This window comes from Miniopterus natalensis, chromosome 13 (genome assembly GCF_054644295.1).
Source record: "Miniopterus natalensis isolate mMinNat1 chromosome 13, mMinNat1.hap1, whole genome shotgun sequence".
Classification (NCBI taxonomy): domain Eukaryota; kingdom Metazoa; phylum Chordata; class Mammalia; order Chiroptera; family Miniopteridae; genus Miniopterus; species Miniopterus natalensis.
In genome coordinates, this window is record NC_142093.1 from 36,247,817 (window position 1) to 36,264,870 (window position 17,054).

The 17,054-nt window shown below is 43.7% G+C and overlaps 1 protein-coding gene across 1 annotated transcript in view; it reads left to right on the forward strand.

Annotated features, from left to right (window-relative positions):
* Nucleotides 1-17,054, forward strand: part of MEIS1 (Meis homeobox 1) — a 126,167-nt gene that overhangs the window by 73,264 nt on the left and 35,849 nt on the right. The window lies entirely within an intron of this gene.

A 17,054-nucleotide genomic window follows, 5' to 3' on the forward strand; every position in this document is an offset into this window, starting at 1 on the left:
TCAGCAAAAATTGTCTACCAGGGGGACTCTCGCTCTGAGGGACAAAGAATGAATTTAAACAGGTGGTGGCACAGCCTAGCCTAAGATGAAAGAATAGTAAGAATCTTGGCCTTTTAAAAAATATTAGGAGCAAACCTTTTAGGTTACTATTTTTAGCAGCATCGTTTACTTTTCTTAAAGCCATCCATTTTTCTAAAGTATCAAAGTTAATTCTGCATTGTCACAAACGTGTCCTGACCTGTTGACCCTACACCCTCGCCCACTTTCAAAGCCATGGTCCTCGGTGACTTGTTCCGATACAGGGAGACAAACGGGATGGCGGAAGGCCACACCGGCTTTCCTCCTCTGGACAGAGGCCGTGCCTCCAGGAACACTCGAGGGTATAAATTAATCCAGAGTTCCCAGCATCCGTGAATAAAATCAAAGCTGAGAGCAGCGGGAGTCACTGAGAAAATGGTTTCCACCCTTCCCTTCTTCCCACGCTGGTTCCAAACAGTTGCTGGAGGCTGCTGACAGTTTTGGAATCAGCTGTAGGGGCTGGTGAATGCCGCTAGTTAGCCGAAGATTTAGATCGCTTAGCTGATTTGGGCCTCATGTTAGGTTTACCTACAACGGGATTCAGGTGCTCTTATTTATCTGACACTTGTTGCTGCAGGTGGCTAGGTGGAGATCTGCCTTATGCACGTTTGCTACTGAGGCTTATCAAGCGCTTCTGAATGGGAGAGAGAGGAGAGGGTCTAGGGGCATTTAAAATCAGCAGGAGATGGGAGTGATAGTTGCTGATATTTCATCGTGCGCACTAACCAGCTAACTGATCTAGAGTAAGAGTGGGGGGAGGGACAAAATCAGCCCAACCCTGAAGTCACAACCAAAATATGTTTTTTTCCTGTCCTAACAGAAAAAGTGTATAGGTTTTGTCAGCCTCCATCTCAGGCAGCAAAGGAGCTTTGGCTTTATTTGCAGCTCAGGTGCCCCTGAATAAAATATAGTCAAATATTGGCTCAGACGGAATCGGGAGAGAGAAGCAAGTTCGTTTATGCATCCATCAGGTTTCCTCGGTTATGCCCTTGTGAGGGACCTTGCAGAGGGCTGTAGTAACTTCTTTAAAAAGCAAAAAAAAATCTGTTTTAACAGTCAGCATGATTTTACCTGCATTGCAACGCTCTTAGTGGTCCGTGTTATCGGGGTGATTGCAATAGAAATTATTCATGAACTGCTGATCTCCTTCACTGTTGGGGTCTGTGCTGGCCTCTGTCACCACCCCAGAAGGGGAAACCCATGTCCATGTCTCCCTGGCTCTCTATGAATGCTCAGGGATGTCACCTCGATTGTTGGATAGTTCCACACCTTGCTGCCCCATTCTGCTGCCATCTGCTCAGACAAAAATATTGATAACGATCATGGTCTCTAAAAAGAAAATGCTCTCATAATATCATCTAAAAAAGCAAAGTTAATAGCTATATTTAAATTTTGCCCCCTCTTTCCTTTCCCCAGTGAGAAAGATTCCCTTCTCTTTTCTCTAAATGCAAGAGCAAATAGATCTCCAGTTACAAGGAACACCGCTCTCCTTGTCTTGTTACACTTCTTGAAGGAATGCACAGACTGCTTAGGTAATATTTAGAGTCAGGAGATGATTATAATAAATTCTGTGGAAAAACTTACAGAGTTTAAAGAGAGTTCTGTTGTGATTTGTCCAAATGTAAGTAACTACTGACATTTCAGTACTAATCCTTCAGCAACTTTATTTCAAGTTCTGAGAGGTCTCCAGGGATGCACAATTGATTTGGAAGGCTGTGCAAATTTTAAATGTAACACATTCTTGCCTGATGATTAATGCAACTTATCTAGAAAGTTCTTTCTTAAATCTTGCTAGATATAAAAGAGCGATGGAAACTCTGGCTAATTAAAACAATAGCAATAACAATTTATTAGCAAATTGTAAAAACTAATCTAGTAAATGCCCAATACATATTATAAAACCTCACACACCTCTTTAAAAGCAAATTGCTATTTTTTTTTTTTTCTTTTTCAAATAAATGGGTCAATCTTTTCATTGGGCTTATTCAGTTTAAAAAAAAAAAAAGGTCTGCCTTTGAAAAGGCTTTCAGGCATGTGTGTGTTAGAGCAGTGGAATAGGCCCTGAACAGAAAACAAAAAACTTCCTGGATTTGCACCCCAGCTGCATAAGAAAAATGTGTCGTTCTGTAGTTATCCGCAGGTAGATTTAATCAGTAGCGCATTTTACTACTCCAAGGAGAGAGGTAAAGCTTCATTCTTGGACTCACAGTCTCTAGCAAGCTCAACTGGACATACTTGTGCATAATGAAAACAATAAAAGAGAAAGGAAACAGATTTTAAACTTTGGCGATATGGGGTAAAAAGAAATTTCCCTGATGTAAATTTGCAGCTTAGACTACTTCGTTGAACGTTTGCCAGTTTTGATAACTAGAGAAGGTCTCTTAAAAGAAACTATTCACTGGAATTGAAAAGAATGACTGGCATTTAGATAATAAGAGAGAATTAGAAAATAAAAGCATTTATTAATTGAAATGCTTGCATTTGCCTGAAGACAAATTATTGCAAACAATTAAAAAGTACTTAATATTGGCATATGAGTCACTCTACAGCGACAGTCAGTTCAGGGGCATATGCCACATCAAGGCTTCTTTTTCCTCCTGAAGGGTATCATTCCAACTGTAAATATAACCTGCTGTGTCATAATGTTTAAGCTGGATGTGCTTTGCATATTAGCTGTTATTTCACTACATAGTGTTACAAAGACATGCCCTGGTGAAAATGAGGAGAAGGTATAAAGACAGTGTTTAAGGTAAAAATCAAGGGCCTTTTTTCTTTTTGTTTTCCTACCCTAACATATTGCAATTTTAAATATAATCTAAATAGAAAAGCGGTTAATATGGTTCTTATTTAAAATATGCAGTGACATGTTTTCCTGCATGGAGCTGCTGTGTGTCCCAGGAATCCTGAAAGTTAGAAGAGTGGAGGCTATTAAAATGCATCCCTGCAGATTAGGGCAAGACACCATTCAAGGGCTGACACATCTGGCTGGCACTGACAGTAGGGAGGCGATCCTGAAGGTGAACTGATTTTCATTCCCATTCTCTTGGATTCCCTAGCCTTTCACTGATCTTGAGGATCCCGTTGGCTACCATAGAGACAAACTTTGTTTTAAAGTCAGATACACATATTTTGCTATTTGGTTTTATTTTGTTTGTTTTCTTGTTGTGAACTTCTAGCCTGGAAACAATTTTTGTGTGTGTGTCTGTGGCCAAATTTATGTCTCGACTTCTTATTTATAAGACTTTCCTCTCAATGTGGATAAAGCCAAAGTGAGGGGTTGTAGAGTCTTCCAGGTTGAGAATGGTGTTTCCATAGAAACACTATTAGATGAAAAGTGCCCTGCAGGTCTGCCATTCTAAGGATGCAGTAAATGGAATTGAATTGGGAATTGAATGCTCTAGAAGAGACAGATGTTGTTTCATTGGTTTTGCTTTTGGTAATAAGATCTGTTGGAGACATCTTAGTATCATATCTCTGCTTGCAGTTCTGGAAGAATTGATCTCAAAACATTACGCATTATTATTGCAGTGAAAAAATACTTCTAATTGGTATCCAGATAACCCATTCTGTGGATCCAGGTGAGTGAAAGACCGGAAGGTGGATAGGTAGGCATGGAGTCGGGCGGAGGAAGGAATTTGCTCCTTTCCTCTCATTTCTGTCTCTCTCTGTTCCTCACCTCTAAACTCTGCCAGATTTAACAATGAATCTTGTTTTCGTGTCTTACCAGCGAGGGTCCCTTCAGCTACCATTAGGCCTCAGAGGGTAGTGGACCGGAAGGCTGTATTCTCAGCTCTTGCCTGCAACGTCAGTCAGGGTGTAGTACAAAGTATTACCTTCAGACTAGCCCTGGCCTATCTTCCTGAGCCAAGGACGTTTTTGGTGGAGACGGCAAGCTAACTGTGATTCCTTCCTCACTACGAGATACCTGCAGATATATTATTAAATTAGGAGACTTGAAAACTAGTATGAAGGAGTGAGATTTGTTTTTTTTTTGTCCTTCCAGATGTCTATGTACCATATCAAAACTGAGCTCTCTGAAATCTGTAAGGTCTTTGTAGTTACTAATTTTTCCCTCACATGGAGTTGCCATTTACCTTCACCGACTTCAGTAGTGATGATGGGTCAGAGCTAGGCTCTGCGGAAAGTAACCCAGGCTCGGATGACAGATCCCTGTATTTTAATTTTAAAAGATCTCAGCTCCTTAGGAGATAGCATATTTCAACTTTGATGAGATAGGAACCCTGACTTTTTTTTTTTTTTTTTTTTTACCTGATTGGAAATCATCTGTCTCCGGAGGAAAATGGAATAGATCATTTAATTACGTGGGGGTGTTATTGGAATGCCCTAATTCTTCTGTGATATACATCATCTAAACTCGGTTTTAATAATGAAGCAGTGGTTTCTAGATTCTGGGGCAACTGCCTTTTTCTTTTTCTCAGCTGGTTATTGAAATCCTAATGGGATGGGTGATGAATTTTCTGAGGTCAGGTAAACTGAAAAGGCTGCAGCTGGAATTCCTCACCCAGAAGAATCGGAGTTAATACTAATGATCATTGTGAATTAGAAGATCAAAGGCGAAGCATCAGCCTGTTCTCCAAGTTGCTGCCCCAGAGGCCATTAGTGACCTGGCGGCGCTCTCCCAGCCTTCTCCACACCTCCTTCCCCTGCCCCAGCCTTTCTTCCCCATCCAGCTCCGCACCTCTGACCTGGGATAATTACAGCCGTTGATGAGGAGGCATGGGGGAAAGAAAACAATCAGAAGTAAAAACAAATGTCCAACTTTCAAATGGCCCATTTATCCAGGTATACAGAACTCACAAGCAAATGAGCTCTCGCTGGGGCTCTGTTATTTTCTGGGTGGGATTGAGATTTCTGTGCTCAAACGGTTTGTTCATCTCACTCGTGATTGGTGTCTCTTCTCTAAGGGACTTGTGTAGAGTCTGGCTGGCAATTTGTCAGATTATATTCTAAAGCGTTCCTTCTGACTCCAAGGCTAAGTCAAAAATACACTATAGTTTGATTTCTGATATCCTCTTAATCGGACTAATTAAATAAAGGATTAGGTTCAAAACAAAAGTGCCCATGTAAGCACAATTTATTAAGTTGCTGGTTGCTGATGCACGTAGCTCTTTGAACACTAGCCAGCCATTTATACTTCAAAGCACATATCAATACCGTGTCTTCCTCTCATTCCTCTTCGTGATGATATATTCTCGAAGATAAAATATCAACCCCGGTCAATGAATATGCAACTGCTCCTGCTCAATTTATCTTTCAGATTAAAACCGGAGCATCGCGGAGATGTGTGTGAGTGTGTTTCTTAAACTAACCCAGTCCAACCCTTAGGAATGTGATGAGACTAAGCTTGGCGTTTCACGCTCTCCATGTTTAAGATTCCTGGTGGAGATACTTTGCTTTAAAGTGTGAAGGTTTGATGGAGAAAGAATCAGATGCTTTCGTTTTAGAAAGGAGGCCCAGGGTTTTGGGTTGGTTCCGTTTGGTTTGGCTGGTTGTCCTTGTGCCGGTAGAAGTAAATCCGTATGTCATGGAATTTAGAGGACTTGGTTTGAGTTAACTGAAAACATCTTCATCATATTTCGGTCTTTCTTACAGAAGCGTGAGCATGACTGTGTGTGTATGTATGTCCCTGCACCCTTGGGCGTTTTCCTGCAGGACAGTTCCCTCTGAACTGCTGCCATCTGTACCCACCCTAGTGGGGAAAATGGATCCGTTTTTACTTCTCTGTTCAGGGTTCTAATTTTCTGTTCCTGCTTATGTAAGCCTATCCCAGAGGGTAACCATATAGCGGAGACCACATTGCAGTGGCCTGTGGCCTGGGTCATGAAACCCTCTTGGTCATGGCCCAGACTTACCTGTGCTCTACAGAATGCCACAGAAGCAGCAAAAATGATTTTATTAAGGCTTCAAGGTTGTAATGGTGGTGATTGTGTGGATTCACATCAAAATGATGGCTGCTCACAAGGGTGCTGGTGTTTCAATACTGCTTGATCCCACGCTGCGGAGTCCTGAGCCTGATAAAGTTGGCTTTCTTCAGTGGGCTTAATACTCACCTCCGTGTGTGGAGAGCAGGGGAGAGCCTGCAGGACCTCAGAGACGGCATCTGGTCTTGGTAGGCCCATGGAGAGCCTCCAAGAGCAAAGGAGTAGCCGATAGAGTTATGCCAGGCAATTTTCTAACATTTTAAAGACCTTCTAGGACTTGTTTTTTTCTTGCCATTATAAAATGCCTTCACTCAGCAAATTATAGCCTAGTGAGTGTGGGTCCCTCTACAAGGTGTATTCCTCTACCTTTGAACACTGTAAAGAAAAGATAGACCTCAACTAACTTAGTGTTGTAAATACAAATATACCGCATTAGTTGATATTTAAATGAGATACAAACTGCTTGGTTTTTAAATATATTATTCAAAATATTCTAAAACAGAGACCTTGATTTGACTTAGCTACTTGTATTTGAATGACCTCCTGGTATTATCTCTTTACATACTGACATGAAAAGGTGTCAACATATATGACACCTTTTAGGTGTCTTTGCTTCTCAGTTCGTAATGTTCTGTGTTGGGTTTTATCAATTTTCATGTTAACTTTGTTGCTAGCACCCCTGCAGAGCCCATGTGCTCTCCCATGACATGATGACCTCTGAGAATCCAGTGTCCTAGGAAGTTCTTAGGCCAGGGGTGTAGTCTGTTAACAGGGACACTCATCTTAAGGAAGATTAATGGGTGAAGATAATTTCTATTGCAGTGTATAGAAGTTTAGAAAAGTTCCTATCTATTATTTAAAGAAAAGTCCATTTCCAAACTAATTGGGGGAGAAACTCTACAAAAATAACTTGGCTTCATTTTTAAAAGTGCACTGATTTCTGCATGATGTGTACAGTATTGGACAAAAGATTTTATTTATTTATTAATTTTTGTTGCATTGCTTTGAATATTGTCTTTTCATTTAAATAAAGTTATAATAAGTATTTATGATACCATTTTTAAAAAAAGAAAAGAAAAAATGAAATTATCTCCTGCCTACATAATGTTACTTTTATCGTGTTTTTAAAAAAAATTTATTAATTACTTGGCTAGTTTGACATTGGATTATTCTGTCCTGTTAACACCTGAAGAAAAATTGATCAAAAGGCTAAATAAAATTATGTGTCTCTGTGGTACTTTGTAGTTTAATATCTTCACATACCTTCAGTTCTTAAGACAATCTTGTAAGGTAGGCAAGAAGTTTAGAGAAGTTAATGATTTTTTTCAAGGTCAAAAGCTAGGGAACTGGCTGAGCTGTAGCTGGGATCTCCTGACTTGCATTTCCATGTGTTTTCCACCACGTTGCCTCTCAAACACAGAGCAAATCCAATGGCATTGTGGGAGTTCAAAAGTATAATTATAATCTCATTCCATGAGTTAGCTAATTAGTATTTTTTTAAATAAAAATGTGAACCAGAAGGTTTGGCAAAAAGCCTCATAATGCAATCTGATGGTTTACTGTCAACGAAGTGTCAAAGGCGGTCCTTTCCTATCTAGCTTCTTTTTCCAGACATATCTGCCCATATAAAAGGCACAGCTACAGCTATTGATATTTTATGCAATTGTAATAATTATGCATTGTTAGGATTTCAGATTTTAAACACTGGTTCTTCCTCCTTTCTTACAGAAATATGTAAATTTTCTACCCCTGTCTGCCACTAACAAAGTCTGATAGTAGTTTGGGAGTAAGGAATCCTTCCTCGTACAAATCCTACCTAAACCTCTCACACAGAATTTAGCTCCTTGAAGATTTTTCCCCTGTCACGTGGTCAGGACGCCAAAGAGCTATGTCTTTAATTTGCTTTATGGAGATAGAGGAAACTGCTTATGCAGCCCCGATTACTCTTGAAACTACAATCTGACTGTCGTTTCTCAGCAAAGAAGGCTGCTGTACCCTGGAGCATTAAGCCACCGCTCTGGGGTATGACACCGAGGTCTGATCATTCTAAAGCTAGTAATAACCAGAATCCTAAAATTCTTATGAATAAAATGTAATTTTAGTAATGTTTCCATAAACAGTGGTAATGGTGGCATTTTAGTAGGCAGTGACATTAGTCACATCGAAATTGCACCACATTGGCTTTTAAATTACTCCACCTGTCTGTATGAATAGAATTTTCAGTGTAAAAGCAGAGAGACAGCTGCTGCTAATGTCGTCTTCTCCCTGTGCAGATAATGCTGGCAGATCTACATGCATAAAGGACTGGTTTGTGATGTAAAACGGTACCTGACCCTGCTGGCTCCTGAGCTACAAAGAAATACCTTTAATTACCAGTGGCAGTGTTTAGCTGTTGATATAAAAATATCAGCTTGCAGGGCTCGTAACCTCAGGTTCACGCCCTCTCGTAATGTCACCCACGGTACACTCTTTTGCTTCCACCCACATCCGTAGCGAGATGGGGGAGCATTTATCTTGATGTGTTTCAGAAACATGCAAGGCATTAATACTTAAAAGGAAATCATCTAATACTGTATGAACTTGATGGATGATCCTTCCGTTGGAGAACTTTTCAAGATTAGTGGAATCTGGTTGCTCCTTTCCAGCCAGGGTGGAAATATGGTGCACTGTTTATACCTTCAAAGAGCTTAGCATCATTCATCTCGGACAAATCCGCGTTCTCACGTGCGGGTCCTGGCCAGGCATTCAGACCGCAGGAAGGGTAAGGAGTGCGGGGGGGTGCGAGCGTCCGATGTTCCACGAGGTGCCCGGGCTTCCTCTCGATAGACGGTGAAGCCCACTTTCAGGAGGAGAAGCCCATTTGCCCGTGGCCTTCTGATTACGGTCTGTTCTAGCAGCTTCGTCGAAATAAGGACGGGCCAGCCAAGGGGGATCCTTCTGTTCGAGGTGCCTGTTGCCAACAATGTACTTGGTGAAATGGTAAATAGGGGATAGACTCGTCTGGCTCATTTGCAGGCATTCTTTTTGACTTCTTTCACACAACTGGTGTTTTCGTGTTTAATTTAACAAGGAATGAGTAGTAAATGAAAGCTGCTGCCTGAAATCCCACTGTGAGCGTGTTTTGCACTAGGCTCCCCAGTGACAAGGCAATTTGTGAAATTATGTGATGGAGTAATTAGATGAAGCCAGGGCTCCTGATTGTTGCCATGCATATGTGGCGAGGGTTTGTCGGGAAAAGGGAGGGGGGGGAAACGAAATAGATTATTACCCTGGCAAGTTGGCTCAAAGCTTCTTCATTTATTTGTAAACAGAATATTTAGTGACCGCATAGGAAGTAACTGTAATCACCAGCTCATAAAGAAACCACAGCAGAGCTTTTGGATTTTTGCAGAGTGCTCATGTAAAATTTAAGCTGGGAGGCAGAATCCCTGTTAATGTAATTAGGATCTAATTTACCACCCTTTGCACACAGATGTAATAATGTCTAGATATTTATTCTATCTTTAAGCACATTACATATACCTCAGTGCAGCAGTTACCGAACAGAAACAGGTGTGAGCACTTTCCTAATTCGTTTTTACACTGTAAACACATAGCAATTTAAGGGAAATATTTACCAAAAAAAAAGACGAGAGGAAGGAATGTCTGCAAATGAGGCTATAATGGACAGTTGTCCTTTATGTACGGATGGATTTCTCAATGGTTAAGTAAATTAAAGCAAATGCTAGAAAAATCAATAGGCCAGCATAGTCTTGGTTGTGCCTCATAGACTTCAGGACAGAATGACAGATGTGGTGTCTGTGACCCATTTAAGTATTAATGCTTGAAAAACTGCTTCTGCATGCAAGGTTATATGGGCTCAGAAACATTCTGCTGTATTAAATTACAGACTAATATTTTTTAAGTATATGTGGAATTTATATGTTTCAGTTAGGTTGTTCTTATGTGTTACATTTATACTGGAAGATTAGTTGCTTAGTTGTTGCAATAGCACCATAAATCAGTTTTGAACGTTCCCACGCAGAGACATCTTCATGGGCTGTAGTGGGAAGGGCAGGGTGATGTATGTTGAGCATCCATGTATCTCGAAGTGAATGTGCTCAATAACACTCTACACTGGAAACCAAATTAGATTTAATTAAGGGGTAGATGCTCAGAGCCTTTGGAAAAATCTGTAAAATACCGTTCAAATGCGGCATTATAATCCAGGTAATCTCCAGGGCTGCAGATGCCACGTTTTACATTTGAACTGACACGGGTAGAGTGTCACGTAGGTTCCCCGTCCCAGCACGTGGAATTTTAGGGCTGTGCTCATGTTCTAAGTGGTAGGTATTGACCCCTGAGAGGGAGGGGGCCGGCCTTTGGTAGCACCGCAGCATGTTTCTCTTCCCGTCCATTGTTCCCAATACCAACTTCAAGGGAGATGATGTAACTGTGATCACACTGTTGGTTTGTTGACTTCTGGAGAGAGGAGAATGAAAGGAGAAGGGAGGCGAAGTGAGCCCGAGGGCCGGCTTCAGGGCCCAGAGCGGTTTTCAGACCCGAAATGAAATGGAAGCTGGAGTCATTGTCCTGGGAGTTTGGGGAGAAGGTGCCTTTTGTTGCAGAGAAAGTTGGACTGGCTTGTAGTGTCCTGTTTACCTTCTTATGCTGAGTAAACTTAGACGTCATCACTTCCTTCTTTTTCTTTTTTTTTTTAAATATGTCTTTACTGATTTCAGAGAGAGGGAGGGAGAGGGAGAGAGAGAGAAACATCAATGATGAGAGTCATTGATCGGCTGCCTCCTGCACGCCCCCGACTGGGGATCGAGCCTGCAACCCGGGCATGTGCCCTGACCGGGAATCAAGCTGTGATCTCCTGGATCCTAGGTCGATGCTCAACCGCTGGGCCACGCCCGGCCGGGCATCACCTCCTTTTTTACTCGTAACAGAGCACACGTGGTTCAGCCTGCCTCTGAGTTTTGAAAGTCAGTGTGTAAAGGTGATGTTGTGATAAATCAAATCACCAGAATCATTGCCAGGTTAATATGATGGGGAGCAGTGGAGTGATTGCTTAGGTTCTAAATAGAAGATATTTTCTTGATTTTAATTTTTAAGCACCATAGCGTTAATAGTCACAGCATTACTCCGAATCTCCATCATGAGATTTAGCAAAATACACATTTGGCGATTTAACTGAGGTGTAAATAGTAACTTTAAATAATGAAAGTCTACCATCTAAAAATGAAAACTACTACAGAACATATGATTCTTTTGCTCTGGAAGCATGCTTCTTAAACGTTAGTGTGCACTCAGATTATCAGGGGGCCCTATTTTAAATGGAGAGTCTGGTTCAGAGGGGTGGGCCCTGAGACTCTGCATTTCCAGCAAGCTGCCAGGTGATGCTGCTGCTGGGCCACAGACCACACTTTGTAGAGCAAGACTCTAAGGGCACACACACAAATGATAGATTTAAATGGGAAGATGATTGCTTTTCTCCATCTTTGGTTTTTATATTCTGATTTTTTTCCTCTGAGTTTGAAACTTAACCCATTCTTTTTAACCATGTCAACTGAACTCAAGTGTTGTTTTTCTTCGGCCAACTTTCAGTTCTTTGTCAGAGCACAAGAACTTTCTTTTGAATAGCAAAGAGTTTTTAAAAGATAGACATTATTTTTTAGAGCAGCGTTAGGCCCACGGCAGAACTGAGGAGCAGGTGTATGGGGGAGGTGTGCCCCCCCATATATGCACAGCCTTCCCCATTACCGATGTCCCCCACCAGAGTGGTACATTCCTTTCATTGATAAACGCACATTCACACATCAGTATTTCCCCAAGTCCGTAATTTACATTAGGGTTCACTCTTGCTGTTGTACATTCTCTGGGTTTGAACAAATGTATGACATCTACCCACCATTATAGTACTGTGCAGGGTAGTTTTACTGCCCTAAATGGATATCAGAGAGTTTTCATTGGGCCTCTCAGATCTGCAGAAAGCTTCTGATAGACCAAGGACTCTGCAGATACACAGACTTTTTCTTTGGGGCTTTGTTGACCATGCACTTGTGTGTTCAGGGTGGGAGGAGAGGTAGTTCCGAAGGCAGAGTGACACAGAATCTTTTCCTTTACCCCCCCCCAGCTTCAGAGCTCTGGGGACAGAGTGAGGAGGTAGAAGTTATCACGGGGTGAGGGCAGTGTGCACAGTGCTGGGCTGGCCCCCAGAGTCCTCCTCCAGCCCTGCAGATCTGACAGCCTTTGTCAGGAGGAAAGGAACAGAATCACTAAGTACAGAAACAATACATACGTTTGAGGCAGAAACGCTTTTGTTTCCCATGCTACCAGCCAACTTGCTGTCTGCTCCAGGAAATCCTTTTGTATTTCCGCTGCCTCGCGCACTTTATCTGCCACGGGCACTCTCAGATTTCACAGTATCCTGGAAGATGAATTTGTTTTAAACAGTGAGCATCTGAAAAGTATTTTCTCTCTAGTTTGGCTAAGATCTAAGGAATTATTGTAAGTAGCATGTACCTATTAATCATTGCTTAGCAGGTAAATTCTCTCACTCATTGGAGTTCACATGCTGGCTGTAGTTTCTTGAAATTAGATCATTTATTTTGGTCTAAGTCACCAAGGATCAAAGGTCATAAGGAATCCAAAAGCCATTAGTCAGGGTTCTTTTCTGGACCCCTTAGATGTCATTGTGCGAGTCACCCATGGCAGCCCGGGCCTGGCCTGCTGTCAGGGAGCTGGCAGGGTGCCTACTTTATTTCCAGTTTGCATAGATAAAAAGCAGAGCAGCTACTCTCGGAATCACTATAAAAATAAGCTTACATAAAATCTCCATTTGAAATACAGTACGTGTGTGCCCCGGCATGCTTTCTCTTATGGAAGCCATGGGACCCAGAAATCAAAATTAGGAAGAGAGGCATCCATCTGAAGGCACTGCGGCTGATTCTTTGTTTTGGTGCAGGCATTTATAATTCATTGTGAATCGAGCAAAGACCAGATCTTCACAAAGAATTGTGATGACAAACCAAGTGTTTAATTTGCTAATGTAAAATAAAAATAAAGACATCGCTTTAACTATTGTCGCAAATATATATGGCCACCTCCTCTTGACAGTCCTGAAGTACACTGGGCAGTAATGAGTTTATGTGGATCAGGAGCGGTGGGTCAGAGATGTAGTCAAGTCGATTCATTTACTTCCCCCATGGAGCCCTGTGGGTCTCAGGCCCACACCTTGAAGTGAAAACATCATCAATTACCCAGATGACAGGCACTCTGGACTCACTCCCTAAAAGTGTTCGTATTGGACCAGAAACCGTGAGCACTCAGCAACATCCATTACTTCACAGTTCAAGAGAGTGACTGAGTCCATGCTGGGGTGAATTTCCAAGGTAAAAAGGCCAAAGACTCATGCATGAAATAGCATATCTTTGATTTTTTAAAAATTGGGCTACAAGCACATATCCTATTTGATTTTCACAGCTTTTTAATTATGGAGTTAGTTTGCATGGGATCCTACAATGAATAATCATCCCCCCATTTAACAGATGGAACATTTTACAGAAGGAGGTGGGATAGGAAAGGCTGAAGATCTACCAGAGATCTTAGAGTGCCCATAACGTAGAGGCTGGGGGAAAAACTCAGAGCCCTTGTTTTCGACCTGCTGGATCTCACCATTTCCACACCTCAACACCTACAGTGATGGGTGGTTGCTCTGGAAACTGTCTTGGGTACACAGTTGATGGGATCTGATGACAACTGAGGCAGAAGTCTGCATGACCTCAACAGAGCCACACATTTCCTACACTTACTCAAAAGTGGTCACTGGCTCTATGCACCACCAGAGCTGTGGGGTCCCTGCGTGGGTGCCCTGCTCTCCCTAGAGCTCTCGTGGCTCTGACCCCTGCACAGCAGCAAGAGCGAGGGGATCACGCTGGCAGCAGGATGAAGGCAGGGCCCTTATCTCAGAACACCTGAAGTTGTTTGGCTTGCGCAAAGGTGGCTGGAATGGTCTCCTTGCAGTGGTGGCCTGATCCCATCCCACAGCAGGGGAGAGCAACTTTCAAAGGCATGTTTGTTATTTCCCCCCACTGTAAATGACGGCTGAACCTTAGGCCACATCTACCCTTATCTTTGAATGACAATATACATTGGGCCATTAAAGTTCTTTTTCCAGTTAAGTTCAGTGTTTTTTGAGGGCCTACCATGTGCAAGGAACCGTGCACATCTCAGAGCTTTCTAAGCTCTTTGAAGAGGGCACAGATCTCATTGATGGTGCAGTTTGTAGAAAGAACTGAAGTGAGAAAAACAGGTGGGAGACAGTTAGGAGAGTCCAGGTAGGTGGGTTGTGGTTGTGAGAGTGTAACAAGCGAGTGGGAGATACTTAGGAGGTAGACCAGACACCTCATAGATAGAAACATTTAAAGCTGACATGTGTGTGTCATACACTGTGCTGAGAGCCAATGATGTGCCACGGTGGTCTGGGAGCTGCCCATCCCTGGTGCAATGTATGTAGAGAATTTACAAGTAATAATAAAATGACAAAAAAGCGAGCCCATTCATTATTTTCGCCATGCATTCGCAATTCTAAATAATGTCAGTGAATGAAATACTCCTCCCTGCCCGGGCAGACTGCTCCCGCCTGTGCCCACTTCAGTAGGCCTCTGCCAAGCACTTTCTGCTTTATCTCATTGAATTCCCACAATGACCCTTTATAGGAGGGTCTGTTCGTCTCCTATTTTACTGATGAAAATACCCAGCTTCACAGAGATTAAAGGACCTGCCTGAGGCAGCACAGTAAGAAGCAGGGGCTGGATTTGAACTCAAACCCACCGGACTCAGGTGCCATTCCCATAACCACTCATGAGTGGACATTTGGCAGAGAAGAGCATCAGAGGCGACGTCCCTGTTCCTGGGGGCAGTCAGGCAGCATGGTGGCCAGTCTCCTTCACAGAGAGGGGAAGTCAGAAGGAGGAACTGGTTCTGGGGAAAGGTGAAGAGTTCACTTTGGGATATGCTGTGGCTCTGGTGCAGGGGGGACCCCCCCCCCCCCGAGTGTATGGCCAGTGGTTCGAAACGGGATTGCTGGGTGAAAGCGCAAGGCTTCGGTGTGCTCCACAGAAGCTAGGAACCCAGAGAGTGCTGACAGAGAAAGGGAGGTCAGAGACAGAATTGGGGCAATCCCTATTTTCTCCCCTATTTTTAAAGCCTGTCTCGGGGGGGGGGGGGAGGGCAGAACCTAGAGAATGAGACAGAGGAGCAGGCAGGAGGTCTGTCAAATGTGGAGGTGCGCCGAACTGATCCCTGGGGACCCTTCCAGCTCCAACTATTGACTATCCTAAGAAAAATAAGGAAGATGCAATGAAAAGAAAGTCAAAACGTACGCCCCCAAACATAGTCCACCCGGTCCTGGAGCTGGTGTCCGTTCCTGTCACCCGCACCTCCGTTCATGGCATCCCCATGCACCTAGAAGCTCTGACCAGAAGCCTAGGAGTCGTCCCCCGAAGCTCCTCTCCCCCCCTTCGCTCCCTGAGCCCCATCAGCTCTCCCTCCTAAACGCGCCTCCATTCTCTGTCCCTTCCCTGCCCTGCCGCCAGCGCCTTGTCCCCTGCTTGCTCCCTGCCCTGCCCAGCCTCCCCGCTCTAATATCGATCCCTTATGAACATTCATTTTGCCACGACCGTGATTTTTCTAAAACAAAACGTGGCCAAGCCTCCCCTCCACTTAAAACCCTGTGACATCTCCCTGTTGCCCTCAGAGCAGCATCCCTGGCGCACCGTTCAAGGACCCTTGGAGGACCCTCTGCCACGGCCCAGGCTCCTCTTTTGCCCTTTCCGCACACGCTCCGTGTGCCGGGCTGCGGTGGAGCCCGAAGGCCGAAGCTGCCCACAGGCGCTGAATGGTCCCGCACTCTGTGCAGCCGCACACGCTGTTCCCTGATCCGGAATGCGTCGCCTCCAGGACCCCTTCTCCAGTCACACTTTCTTCTGTATCCTTCACATCTTATCTCAACTGTCACCGCTCGAAAGCCATTCCTCATCCTTCCAGGAGAGAGGAAACGGCCCCTGCCGCCACACCCCTAGCACCCCGAGGGTCATCTGATACAGGCCACTTACTGTGGTTGCTTAATTACAGCTGCCTCGCTGTCTAGAGGCCAGGATTTAATCTCTCATCTCTAGATCTTCAGAGCCACAGCACGGACTGATGAGATCTACTGGCCAGATGAACGAGCAACATCAAAATAGTGGTGACCGAACCCGAGAGTGGTTTGAAGGAGGGGCACTAAGAGAGGGCCTGGGACCGGGATGGGAAAATCGTCTCCGATCTTTAAAGGAGCCGTGTGAGGCCTTTGAAAGAGAAGGAAGCTGTGTTGTGCGGCGTGCGGGCGATGCTGCAATAGAGGCAGCGAGGCTAGGCCCTTTTGCAGTTGCTTGAGGAATAGAGCAAAGGACCTAATTGGGGCAGGAGCTTGAGGAAGTGGTCACAAGGAGGGAAGGCTTTTCTTTCTTTTTTTCTATTTTTTTTTTTAATATTTAAGAGAAGGGAGATTTAGACATGTTTACACGTAGAATGGAACTCCGCTGTCTTTCATGGAGTTGCTGCTGTGTTCCTTCCACGCAAGTGGTTAATGCACAGCCCAACTGGTTACTTAGGCAATAGAGAAGGGACCTTTGAGGATAAACACAGAAAGGGACAGATTAATAGAGCAAGGATCAAGGACAAGTTTGGCAGTGGAGGGGTTGAGTGGTGAGGGTGATGGCATGGCATCTCCAAGTAAAAACGCTTAGCAGTAATTGTGAACCCGGAGAAGATGAAGGTGGCGAGATTTAGAAATAGAGAAGAGGGGAGTCTTGGGTGCTAGTCTCCCAGATCTTGTAGCAGACCTGGAGGCAAGATAGCCGCTTGGTGTGCAAGAAGTAGGATTGGGAGCCAGAGGAGAATGGAAGTCATTTGGAAAAAATCATTGCTAGGAACCCAGTAGGTAGACCAATACATGCACAGATTCACACTTGTGCACGTGCATGCACACACACACACGCACACACTCAC